This window comes from Ambystoma mexicanum, chromosome 10, assembly GCF_040938575.1.
Source record: "Ambystoma mexicanum isolate Mex_15411 chromosome 10, UKY_AmexF1_1, whole genome shotgun sequence".
Classification (NCBI taxonomy): Eukaryota; Metazoa; Chordata; class Amphibia; order Caudata; family Ambystomatidae; genus Ambystoma; species Ambystoma mexicanum.
The window spans coordinates 372,103,259-372,115,611 of record NC_090932.1 but is presented as its reverse complement, the minus strand read 5'-3'; positions in this window follow the sequence as shown (position 1 = coordinate 372,115,611).

The following is a 12,353-nucleotide window of genomic DNA, read 5'->3' as shown; positions in this document are numbered from 1 at the left end:
CCACTTCCTGTTGTGTCCCGATACTTGCTGGAGTAACACCCCTACTATCGTTCGCAGGGCTTCTATTCTTATTTGCAAAGGGTACTCATTACATATCTAATTTATTTCCCCCACAGAAGTCCTAGGGCTTGACATCCATCTCATTGTTTCCCGCATACACACTCGCAGTCTTTGCCTATCACCACCGGTGGCGGCAAGGATTTCTGCATATAAGGTCCCGCCGCTTTCTTCCTACCTCTCTCAATATCCTTCCTCCTATACCCTGGTGTAGCTAGTACTTCGGAATATTCCTCATCAAGTTCATTCTTAAGTTCAAACAGTCTGCTCACATGTTCTTTTATTTCTTCATCTCTCCCTCTACAATGGGCTAATGCATTAAAATCCAACAATCGTTCGGTGGTAACTTTCCAATCAACTTTTTCCATTGTGCCGACAAATATCCCCCCATGCATTCCAACAATACCTGTCTTTCATTGTTCCTTCTGAAGTCATACAGTGACCCTAGCATGGATGCCCCATCATTCTCATCTATATACATTTCCGCCTGTTCTTGCAGCTCACGCTTTCTCTCCTTGCTGATCGCGCTGCGGGTCACTCTCATACATTTACTTTGTTCAAATTCGCTCATGGGGGGGGGGCAGTCGGGACAGAGGCACCCTCTTGACCGGGAGGTACTAGAGGGGGCTGTGAGAGTGGAAGATGTCTGTTGGGGCTGTGGTCATTGCAAAACACTTGGGGCTGATTGACTAGTGTGCAGTGCAGTTACTGATGCCGCCTGTAGCTGTGCTGGGGTTGGGAGGGGCTGAGCAACGGGAGGGGGTTGAGCGGCAGCTACTGACGTAGTCATTTTAGTCTCTCCCCTCGGGCCTTGTTTTGTTTCAGTTAATATTTTATTTATTAATTCGTCTGATGAATGTAGCTCTCTTTGTGGATATATTCTTTCAATATTCAATTGGTCGCGTCTATTTGCCTTCCTCAAACTATTACTCCACTCCTCCTCCTCCTTTTCCTCAGCTTTTTCCGCTTTTGACTGCCTATGTTTCTCTGTCCTTCTTAATCAGAGCATTGCTTCCCTCCTCCAGTCCCCAAGGATATCAAGTGCCGCAGGGCGTGCTTTCTTACTTATCAAAACCTTTTCCAGGTTATCTATCTGATCCATCTCAAAACTACCATTACTCGGTCACTGAAGATCTTCCTGCTTTCTGGTTTGCTTATGCCAAATTTCACAAAACATTATTGCTCCCACACCATACTTCACATACATATCATAAGCCGGCGTTCCCCCCGGAGGCGCGACCTGGCCAGTTTCCAAAGATTGTTCGCTGCAGCGGAAAAATACCGCTAAGGTGGACAATACCCCAGGCATGTTTTAACCTTACCCTTGGCTAATCAAACTTACTCTGGGTGTTTGATTTTGCAAAATCAACTCTCAACCAATATCAGGATCACTTACGAATCGGGGCACGACTCATCTGATTAGTCAATTTGTCTTTTCAAGACACAATTCGTCCGTATACTGACGCAACCAATGACGTTGTGTCTGCGTATCTTGGCTCGGCCTCGTTTCGGGACCCTCGCCTCCTTGTTCTCTGGCCGGGGACGTCGATCAGGGATCAGCTGTGTGCAGATCTGCAGCAAGGAATCTCATCATTTACATAGGGCACCCCGAACATCTCTTGATCACGGCTCGATCGCTCCCGTCCTCGCCATTCTTACCGCCTTCCTTCTTTTGCAACGTACACGATGGAACAAGCGGAGGAGGGTCCCTATTCGGGCACCATCTTGAAGGGGCCCCTGAGGGGCCCTCGAATGTGAAAACAAGGCACAATCACCACACACAAACTGATACACCAGACACGAGGTTGTATTCCCAAAATCTAGGGTTTATTGCTAAACAAATAGTCCCAGTTGGCCAAATGGTCACACGCCCCGTACATCCGTTACATATATGCAAAAAGAGCATCTTATAATCAGTAATGGCACATTCAATGCCGCCGCTAATTCATTCCCTTTGAATTGGAGGCAATGATTGACCATGGTGACGAATATGACACCTCAGACCACCATATTTAGTAACAGTTTGCAATCTCGAATTTACAGACACCATTCTTTATTTGAGAGAACACAGCGCTTCGGTTTTCATGGGCAAGCTGCGCGTAGGGGACTGGCACATTCCAGGCCTCACTATCTCCTGGTTTCGATTCACTATCTAGAGGTCAGCTTGCTCTCTGGGGCCTCACAGTGCTCAGAAAGGGGGGCCGTAAGAAGAGCATAATTCAAACCTTTTAATATTAGTTTTGTACATTGCTATTCTTTTAAGGAGACTCGCTGGCATCCGTGTACTGATTAAAATGCCTTGCTCCTTGCCTTCCAAGGATTTGTGAGGGAGGGAACCGGGCATATCTGTCTGGCTCTCCAGCGTAATGTTTCAACATGTCTTTAGTAACCTTGGACCATTGAAGCAAAATATCTACAGCAAAGCAGTTTTCAATGAGGCAAAGTGGCAACGTTAGAGAGAGCAAAGAGAAAACAAAATGGTGATTCTGGTCATCTTAAAATGGGCGCACTCTAGTTGAGCTAATAGCTACGTAATGACTAATGAGCATATATTCTTAACACTTTAAATGAGGCGGTTGGTCTTCGGCCAACCAATTATCATGCATTACCTTCCGTTCGAGGGGTGTCCAGTTTTTCAGGTTTTCGAGATCGCTCCCGTCCTCGCCGTTCTTACCGCCTTCCTTCTTTTGCAAAAAGAAGACTATACAAAAACCCACCCAAAACGAACGAAGAGAGAAGATGCTACTGACTGGAGAAAGCAGCACTCCAGGTACAGTTCCAGGGGTGGTGGTTAAGGTGCTACCATTAAAAGTATATTGGGTTGAACACAGGAGCGATCATGACCAAACCAACCTCTAGGCCTCAAGTGGACTGTGGGGGCAGTTCAGTGTCACAGTACCTGGTTTTCAGATCTTGGTGGGCTGATGCATCAGACCTGGGTTTGAACGCTGATGCAAGCCGATCAGGCTCAGTCGGGCACATAGGATCATGGAGGCCCTGGCAGCAACAGGCATAGATTAGGGTCAAATGCGGGTGCTATGTGCTGTCGAACTGCTGCGGTTATTGGGCTAGCTGGCCCAAGCCGTGGTTGTAAGCCCCAGTTTCAGCGAGTGACCCCCCAGCTATTCAGTTTGGTTTCCAGTGTTGAGCAGTTGCTTCACGACCAACAAGTGACGTGCGTCGCTAGGACACAATGCGATGTTGAGCTGGTTTAAATGTAGTGCAATAGTTTGGCTGGTTTGAGGAAGGCAGACACCAGCACAGCCCCTTCCCTATTGTTCCGGGTGTGGGGAACACAGACCGACTGGTTCGGCACAGGAGAACAGGGAGCTTTGGCTGGTTTGACTCTCTGGTTGATGTGAGGCCTTTGCAAAGGACTTGAGGGCAGGATACTCCAGTTCCGGATCTGCTCTTCTAGCACACAAGATCTGTTGCAGAATGTTTGGCACTGGTCCAGAGCACTGGTCACTCCTGATGTTCCCTAGGAGTTAAGAGACAGTTCTTTCTTCTGTCTTGGACAGCTGCTACTTCACCATTCGGCAAAGGTCTTTGAACAGTGCAACTGTTCCAAAGGAAGTCCAGGTGAGAATATTCAAAACGTCTCTTCAGCCTTAAAGGATCCTTGAGGAACTGAGGAGATTCTACTTAACGGTGCACGTTTCCTCCTTTTAAAGGGACAATTTCACAGGTGATTGTCCAAAGCTAGCCTGCTTTAGAGGACCAATCCCTGCTCAAGGCTGGAGTGGACTTTGCCCTGTTGGTCTTGCACCCAAAGTGCTTTGCTCCAGAGGAAGTGGGGGATAAAGGAAAGGGAAAGCAACAGCGAGAACACAGATAGAATGCTTCTTCCAGTGCCCAGAGAACTCCCGCCTATCCTACCCGCACCCCCTGCCCACCTACTGACGAAGACCTTTGGATGTGCAGCACCCTGGTGCAGGGTTATTCCGTCTGAATGGGTGTGCTACTTTGATATCTGTGGCCAACACAGCTGCCTGCTGTGCAGCAGTCTCTGGGTAAGAGGGTTATCAGCCCTGCTAAACGGAATCATAAAGGCTGGGTCGTCAGGTTTTCTGCCCTGTTGCAGTATCATCCCATCTGACCCAAATACATATTCTCTTGCAAAGCAGCGCTGACACATGTGCAAAACCAATTCAATTGGGATGTGGCGCCCATGATGAGGAGTGTCGCCATGCATTATGCCTAAACTTAGACATAGCTTACTCTTTGAAATTACCCTGTCACCAGCATGGGGTACCCATGATCATCATAGTTTGAGTACAGGAGGAATATCTTAAATGTTGCCACTGTGCAACACTGACATTGCTTTCATTGTGGCAATCGAAAGGACATCTTGTGACCTTTGAACCTGCTATGTGCCACGAGCAGAACCGGTGCGGTGGATCAGGCTACTAATGCAGAAGGGCACAAACGCACTATGCTTTTGACATGGAGTTGCAAAAAAGGGTCATCTTGTTGGCAGATTACCCCTTTGGAGAAGGGATCACCTGCATCATTTTATGAACTAATAAAAATCAAAACAGCAAGGGCTTGGCACAATTGACAGATGGCAATTACTCACAGGGTGGATGTATAACGAGAGCTTGGAGGATCCAGAGCGGAGGTAACAGGAGAGAACGCAGTGGAGTTGGAAGGAGGAGTAGTGAGAGGAGAATGGAACATCAGTGAGAAATAGGGAAAGGAACATCAGGGCGTGAGAGAAAGAAGAGCGAGTGGGGGTCGAGCATCTGATGGCATAACCCTATAAACCGTTAAAACTCACTGTACAAAAAGCATCCCGATATAGAATGGGGAGAATGTGGCAAATACCACCCCACCTCACCCATGCATTGACCAAAAGCAATGTCTTGTCCCAGTCAGAGGATAGACAGGGCACCCAGGTAGTGTTGGTGTGGGTATACAGATATAAACGGACAGGCGAGTGCATACAACAGGAGGGTAACAAGAAGGAAAAACAGACAAGGTAAATCAGAACAAAACAGGAAGAAAAGGCAGTCCTCTATGATGAACAAGAAGGGATGGGAACCATGTACTGGACAAACAAGAAATCTGTGCAAATTACTCTTACAGGCGCCATACCGTGCAAGCCCATGGAAGGGGGCAGCAAGTGTGGCTTCTGTAACTGGACCATAAGGCACATACAAGGAGTGTACTTACACGAGACAAGCAGTAGATGCTTTCCGTTTGAACAGAACACAATACACCGTTACATGAAATACACTATAGACTACAGGTAAAATGAGACAAAGGAAGTGGCAGAGATCGCCTCCTAGGATATAGGAATCAATCTCTATACAAAGGAATACAGAAATAAACGGGTGTGGATATCATAAAACACTTACCAGACGGTAAGAGCCCCAAAAGGGAGACAAGAATGCAGAATAGGAAAACGAGAATTAGGAATGCAACAACTGTAGCAGGGCACTAGTACAAGGTAACAGAGCAGGGCACTTCTACAAGGTAACATTCTAAGTAACAAAAGCAAGCTGGAAAACTGGACTGGAAACAGATTAAATATACAAGGCAAGATGGTGGAATATAGCACTAAAACAAAGGGGAAAGAGTACAAACGGAAAGCAAGATAAACCGAGACCAATGGGGTAAAGCTTCGAAGGAAATCGATCTGAAAGTAAGGGAAGATCAGATGAGGGCACAGAGTCGAGTGAATGGAAACAGCACAAGTAACAGAGGCTGAAAGCAGCAGGGACACAGTACAGGGGCTGCAGCTGCGCACTGCAGGAAATCAGGACAAGAAACAAGTTAGTAGCTGCAGGGCCACAGCACACAGGGGAGAAGAAAATACTCAGTCAGGAGGTAAAGTGTTCAAGGTAAGGCTTTAAGATTTGGAGCAAGGCAGCAGAGGAGCAGGGAGGAGCCAAAAGCAAAGCACAAGGCAGAATAGTCAGCAAGGCAGAGAGATTCTAAATGGCTCGCAGCTGTGGAAGATTCAGAAACTAATACAAGAACAAGGAAGCTTGAAGGTGTGGCAGCCTATACGCTGTGCTAGCAGGGTGGAAATCCAGGGTGGAACTGCGTGATTGGGCTTCACACAAGCAGTCATAGCTGTGACTAAGACACATCTCTGGAATGCACTTTGGGAGAGGATCCAGTGCTGACAAACACCAGGAGTTTTGCAAGGAAACAAAAGCAAGATAATTACCATGGCTTTTTGAATGTTGGAGACCATTAAAAGGAGTCGGTTTACTTCCAGTCACAGTGAAACTAGTGTGCATGCAACTCAGATTCTACAAGAATTTCCGTATTAGGCTGCCGAGTTTTCCAGGTATCTGACATGTGCATTATGGGAACTGAGTGCAGGTTTTCTGAAATAAAGATGTGAGAGGAAATATTAAAGAATGATTCAGGGGCTTCTCTGGTGATGGTTGACAACACCCCACACATCTGTAGATAGCACCGCCCAGTGGCAAAGATGCAGAGACGTGACAGTCCCTTACAGAGGGGCCAGTCACTCCTTTGTTGGCAATATGCAGTGTGCCTGCATACAAGTGAATTAGCAAAGCCAACCCAGCATGCTTAAGCAAGGAGAAACCGCACTCTGCGTCAAGTATGCAGTGAACATTAACACTTATCAGGCCATAACTCTCAGAGGAGTGACAATCGACAGGTAGCAGCCATGGGTGATGGGAAAGAGCAATGAATATAAGACCGATCAGAGGGCTGTGATGGGGTCCAGGACTGGACCCAGTCAAGAGGGAGCAGTCACTCTTCCCAATCTGGGGCAGAGGGACTACCAGGGCACAAGCCAGAGCCAGCACTGCCACAGAGGCAGAGAGTAGGAGTTGGAGGGCCAGTCCCTGAAACCCCCTCATATGCCTTTAATATTCATGAGGATACAGCCCTCTATTACACAATGCCTCCCTGTACTGTTTTTGGTCACAGTTCTCTTGTGTTTTTCAGGACTGCAACTGTGAGAATGCACCTGGGCACAGCCATAAAAACCCAAACCGGAACAAGGGGAATGGATTCAAAAACCGTAATGGACAGATTTTTCTTGCCAAACCAGGATGAGTCACTCAAAACCCAACCCACCAACCCCAGACGGACCCAAAGTGAATGGTGGGGCAACAGAAAAACCAGAGTGAGAAGAGACTGCAGGGGAGTAGGAGATGGAAATTCTTCCCAAACAGAATGGGAAGAAAAAGTCACCAGCACATGAAACTACAAAGAAAACAAGCAGCCTGAGCACATGGCTGCTACACTGCAAATGGAGACTAAAAAAGGGAGTAGGGCTATGAGCGGTAACTTTGAACCTGTGTAACCCTGCCCCTGGGGAACAAATAGCCACAGCCCCAAAGTGTCAGGTGAGCGCTGGAACCAATGGAAGGGGACGGGGGAGGGGGGAAAGGGGGTGTGGGGAGGACTAGAACCAGTAAGAGAACAGTATGAAAGGAGAGTGCAACGGAGTGTGGCCTATAATCGTGGATGAGGACCAGGCAGAAGGATGTAGGAGCTGAAGTTTTGGTGGCAGAGTTGCTGTAGAGTGAAGGTGGGTTTCTTTGTGAGAGAGTGACATTAATGAAAGTATAGTGTGGTGAGGGGGTGTAGAAGGTGAGATAGAGAGATAGAGGGCAAGGTTTAGTGGGAATTAAAGAGTATATGAAAGGAGGGTGTGGAGAGGGTGGTAGTGGTGAGGGACGAGTGAAGCCGGAGGGGGCATACTTGGAAGAGCTAGGCAGAATGGTAAAATGAGGGGGCAAAAGTGTGGATAGGGGAGTGTGTGTAGTAGAGGGGCCGAGAGAGGAGGAGAAGGGCGGGTGAGAGAATGTGACTGAAGGACAGAAAGAGAAGGGAAGACAACCAGGGTGAAAAAGGGTCATGAGAAGTGGGAGAGAGTAGAATAGAGAAGTAGTTGAATCATGGAAAGGCAAGAAAGGGAGCACCAGTGAGAGAAACGCATAGACTGTCTGACATTGGCACTAGTAGAAACCCACATCTTTCTTGTTGAGAACACCTGGTGATGAGTAGGCTATGGACCCCCTAGAATAACAATGGAGGGAGCCAGATAGAGAAGCCTCTAGCCTTTAGTCTCTCAATTATAGCCAGCTTTGGTAGGGGTTACTGATCACTAATTCGAAGGAAAAAAAACGGGTTGTAGGGGCACCTTGGTTAGGGTGGAGGGGACCCACAGGAGGTCAACAGGGGAAAGCCCACTAGTGATCCCTGCCCACAACCTAACCAGAGTAAAGTAATACATTTCTTTATTTGTATAAAATAAAGACCCTTGAACCGGTATACATGCATTTCGTCACCTGTATTTACATCGTGGGACTTTTCATCGCCGACCCTTTCATCGCCAAATTTTTGTTTTTTTGGGGGGGGGGGAGGTTTGTGCGGGTTGGGGTACGTTTATTTAAGTAAGGGGTGTTGTGGGGTGCAACCCCCCCTACAAAAAAAAAATATATATAATTTTGGCGATGAAAGGGTGGCGATGAAAAGTCCCACGATGTAAAATCAGGCGGCGAAATCACGTAAAACCCTTGAACCATCCTTCTGACTCTGGGAGTAAGTGAAGCCATTTACGATTAGGCAGCATCTGAAAACTCACAAACCCACATACGAGTGCAATGTTTACGTGACTCACACCAGTCCCATAGTAACAGCGCACTCGGGCGTGGATGGAAGAAAGGTACAGCATGGGGAACCATCAGACAGTACACAGTCCAGGATCTTACATGTGGACAGGAGGCATGAGTGAGAGACTGCAGAGAGGTGAATGCCGGGATAACAGAGCAGAGTCCAGAAAATGCAGAGACCAAGGACATGGGGCAGCAGAGATCCCATGCGGACCACGAAAGAGGCAGGACTCCCACCATGAGGCAAAATGGCCACCAAATATTTATTTACTCAGGGCAGAGGAGGAAGAGCTATCCAAGTGTAAGCAATGATGGACTCCTCACAAAGGGGATACACCACAGTGCTAATTTGTATGGCGTGGGAAACTGGTGCCCGAAGGCAGGGCCTACATACAGGTGAATCAGAGTTATGAGGAGACAGTGGCGAGATCAAAAACACTAGCAAGGACTCGCAGCACCAAAGCAGAAAGCCAGGAACCAGAGTGAGCAGAGTGCAAAAAAAAGGAGCAACAGCAACGGGGCAACACACTAAGGCTCATGCAGGACTAAGTGCAGAGCGCCTTCATCTCTGGGACGGAGAGCTGCGCAGCAGTGGCTGAACCCTAAGGGTAAACCTCAGAATCCAGGCCCGCTTCCTTCTTAGACCCAAGAGCACCACATTCCTTATGGAACATGAGAGTGAGGAGGACACCCTATCCCAAAGCCTTATCCTCTGTTTGAATCTGTTCACTTGCACCTAATATACCTTCTCCTCCTTAACTATCCCTTATGCAGAGATGTGGCAGAGAAAGAACAGTAGGGCCAGGGGTGTGAAAGATCCCTTTGTTAAGAGTGATAGGCCCTCTACCCCAGATCCCTCTCCCCACCCACCATACCCCAATAATGACCTACAGTCAAGGATCCAGACAAGATTTTGAGGTGAGAGTATTTTGCACCATTTAAGAATGAGTACAAATATATGTTAACTCCTACCGGTACCAACGATGCAAAGAAATGCTTGGAGCTGCGTGGGTGGCAGCATGGGGCAGTCTCCTCCCATCTTAAGTTTTATTCTTTTTTTTAAAGAGCATTTTGCTCCCTCTTTTTGTTGGGAGTACCTGCCTGTTTTTAGGGAGTAAAAGAGGCACTTATCCAGCAGCTTATCTGTTTGGTTGCCTAGGAGACTACATCCCTGGACCAGAAAGCAGTGTAACAGGCACCATCCCTCTGGAGAGGATTACAAACGGCGAGCAGGGCCTGAAGCCCCTGTGATGAGGCTGCAATATCCCTCAGAATATACTCCTGCAAGTGGCTGCGACCTATACCTCGGACAGATCAGTAAACCTATTAGATCAGGAACCCTGACATTGTTTACTTAATTTGTTTTAGGAGAAGTATAACTTTTTTTAGTTTGGTAACTTTATGTCGCAGTAGGAGTTTACATCAAACGCCGCTTGCTTGGTAATATAAAACGCAGTGGCTCTATTGTTTAAACAAAACTGCTTACATTTATTTTGTTTCCACCCACCTTTATTTTTACCAACAAAATGTTGATGGTGAATTGGGACCAGGCAATATTATTGGGTGGGTGGGTGGGTGGGTGATGGGAAGGGTTAGTAGGGCGCTGGATGAGTCACCTCACCCATGCATTCCGTGATAAACCTTAAACAACAAAACAAAAAAAGGACGGGCAAAAGAAATTAGAGGAATTATTTTCCGAGCACTACATACACATCCATATAAATAAAATTAAAAAAAAAACGGTATAAACTTGGCATCATCGGGTCATAGTTTGATAATCTGACTCATTCCTCTGAAACAACTGAGGACTTCCAGTCTGCCAAGAAGAGTTTGCCAGCTCATCCAGGAAACGGAGGATAGGATTTTGTATCAAAAGCCTAACCCCAAAGTGCTGCATCAATAACCAATAGAAGCCTAAGAAACTACCCTTGGTGCTGTAGCCAAATATTTCTGTGCTGGGAATAATTCCTTCTCCTCCCAATCCAGGGAGCAAATATCCCAGGCTGTCCAGACAAGTGGTCGACTGTAAATTGGTCGAAAGACAAATGGTCGACGTAATTTGGTCAAAAACCAAATGGTCGAATTTTTTATTTTTATATATATATGTATTTTTTAGGTTTTCGTTTAGGGAAAAAAAGGGGTTTGGGGGAGCCCCCCCCCCCCCCAAAAAAAAGGGGGTGAAAATAAAAAATACAAAAATTCGACCATTTGGCTTTCGACCAAATTGGATCGACCATTTGTCCAGTCGACTACATTTTTTCGACCAAATGTCTGGTAACCATATCCCAGGTGTTGAGAATGTGAAAGCCAACACTATAAAAACAATTATTCCTGCAGCAAAGAACTTCTCAACTAGGAAAATGTTCAGCCAGATCAGAGACTCAGACACGGTCCTGGAACTCAGTGCCTGAGGGACACATGTTCTCCCCTGGGTTTAATGTCCTACTTTTTCTCTTGGCCAAACCAATTGCTCTTTGCTTCCTCGAGTTTGCCTTGCCATGGGGTCTTCTACAGATTCAAGCAGAGGGGTGAAAAGGGTCAGGGTTCCCACTAGTCCTTTAGATGGCCATCGCACTGGCCATCCGTTCCCCCACCCTTTCCATGGCAAACTGAAAAAAAGAGAGTGAGTGCGTGTATATATATATATATATATATATATATAAAAAAAATAGCTGAGGTGGCCCAAGCTATTCAATGTTCCCATAGGCTTTGGAACTTTATGGGAAGCATCAAGTCTCTTTGGTAGCAACTACCCACGTGCCATTCTATGTTGCACTCCAATTCAGAATTTACTTAGGAATAAGTTTGTTCCAGGTCTTACTGCATCTATTCTTTGCTGCCAACTGTCTATGCAGCCATGGAACCTGGAGGGGGCGGTGGGTGGGTTAGAATGAAATTGTCCCAGTTGGGGAAAACACCTATGGGTTTAAGGAGTATCTGCTTTGTACTGAACCCTTCCTGACATTACTCGAGACAGGCTGATCAACACACCACCCTACAGATTTTAGACCAAAGGTTCTCTCTGGCTTTCATCTTGGTCTTGCCTTCCCAATTTCTTCCCCGATCTCCACTGCAGGATGCAGATCTGAATTCTTGTTATTTTTGGGGCTGGAAGTATGGGGATCCAAGCATTTCACACGAGTTGAAGTTCCTTTGTCTCCCATTATTCGGGGATGTTTAACCAGGGCTAAGGTGGCATCTTGGGCTTCAGCAGGTGGTATTTCTTGCTATGGAGAAATGCCCACAGCCCTTGCATTACAATTGGAACCAACCTTCCATGAATTGGAGGCCACATGGGATGGGTCTATGTGATCACTGTGCCACCCGTAACTGTGACGGCCGAAAATGCAAACATCAGTTACGGCGCGGCGCAGTAATCCTATAGATCACTGTGCTCGCTTCCCCGGCCTGCATTACCCTTCCCAACGCCACTTACCTTTACAGCAGAACACTTGTGTGTGCTGCCTCCACCCCGCTTTCTCTGCAGCGTCAGCTCCTCCCCCCCAACGTTGGTTAGAGCCAACGCCACAGGGCGCTTTTCTTTTTTTTTTTTTTCCTTACTTGTTGCCACTTAACAAAATGGTAAGCGGAGGACCCCCCCGCAACTCCCGCTCTGCTTGGGCGCAGTAAATGCCACCCTCATTTTGTGCATCGTCAAAGTCGCAGTGACTGCGGGGGCGCACA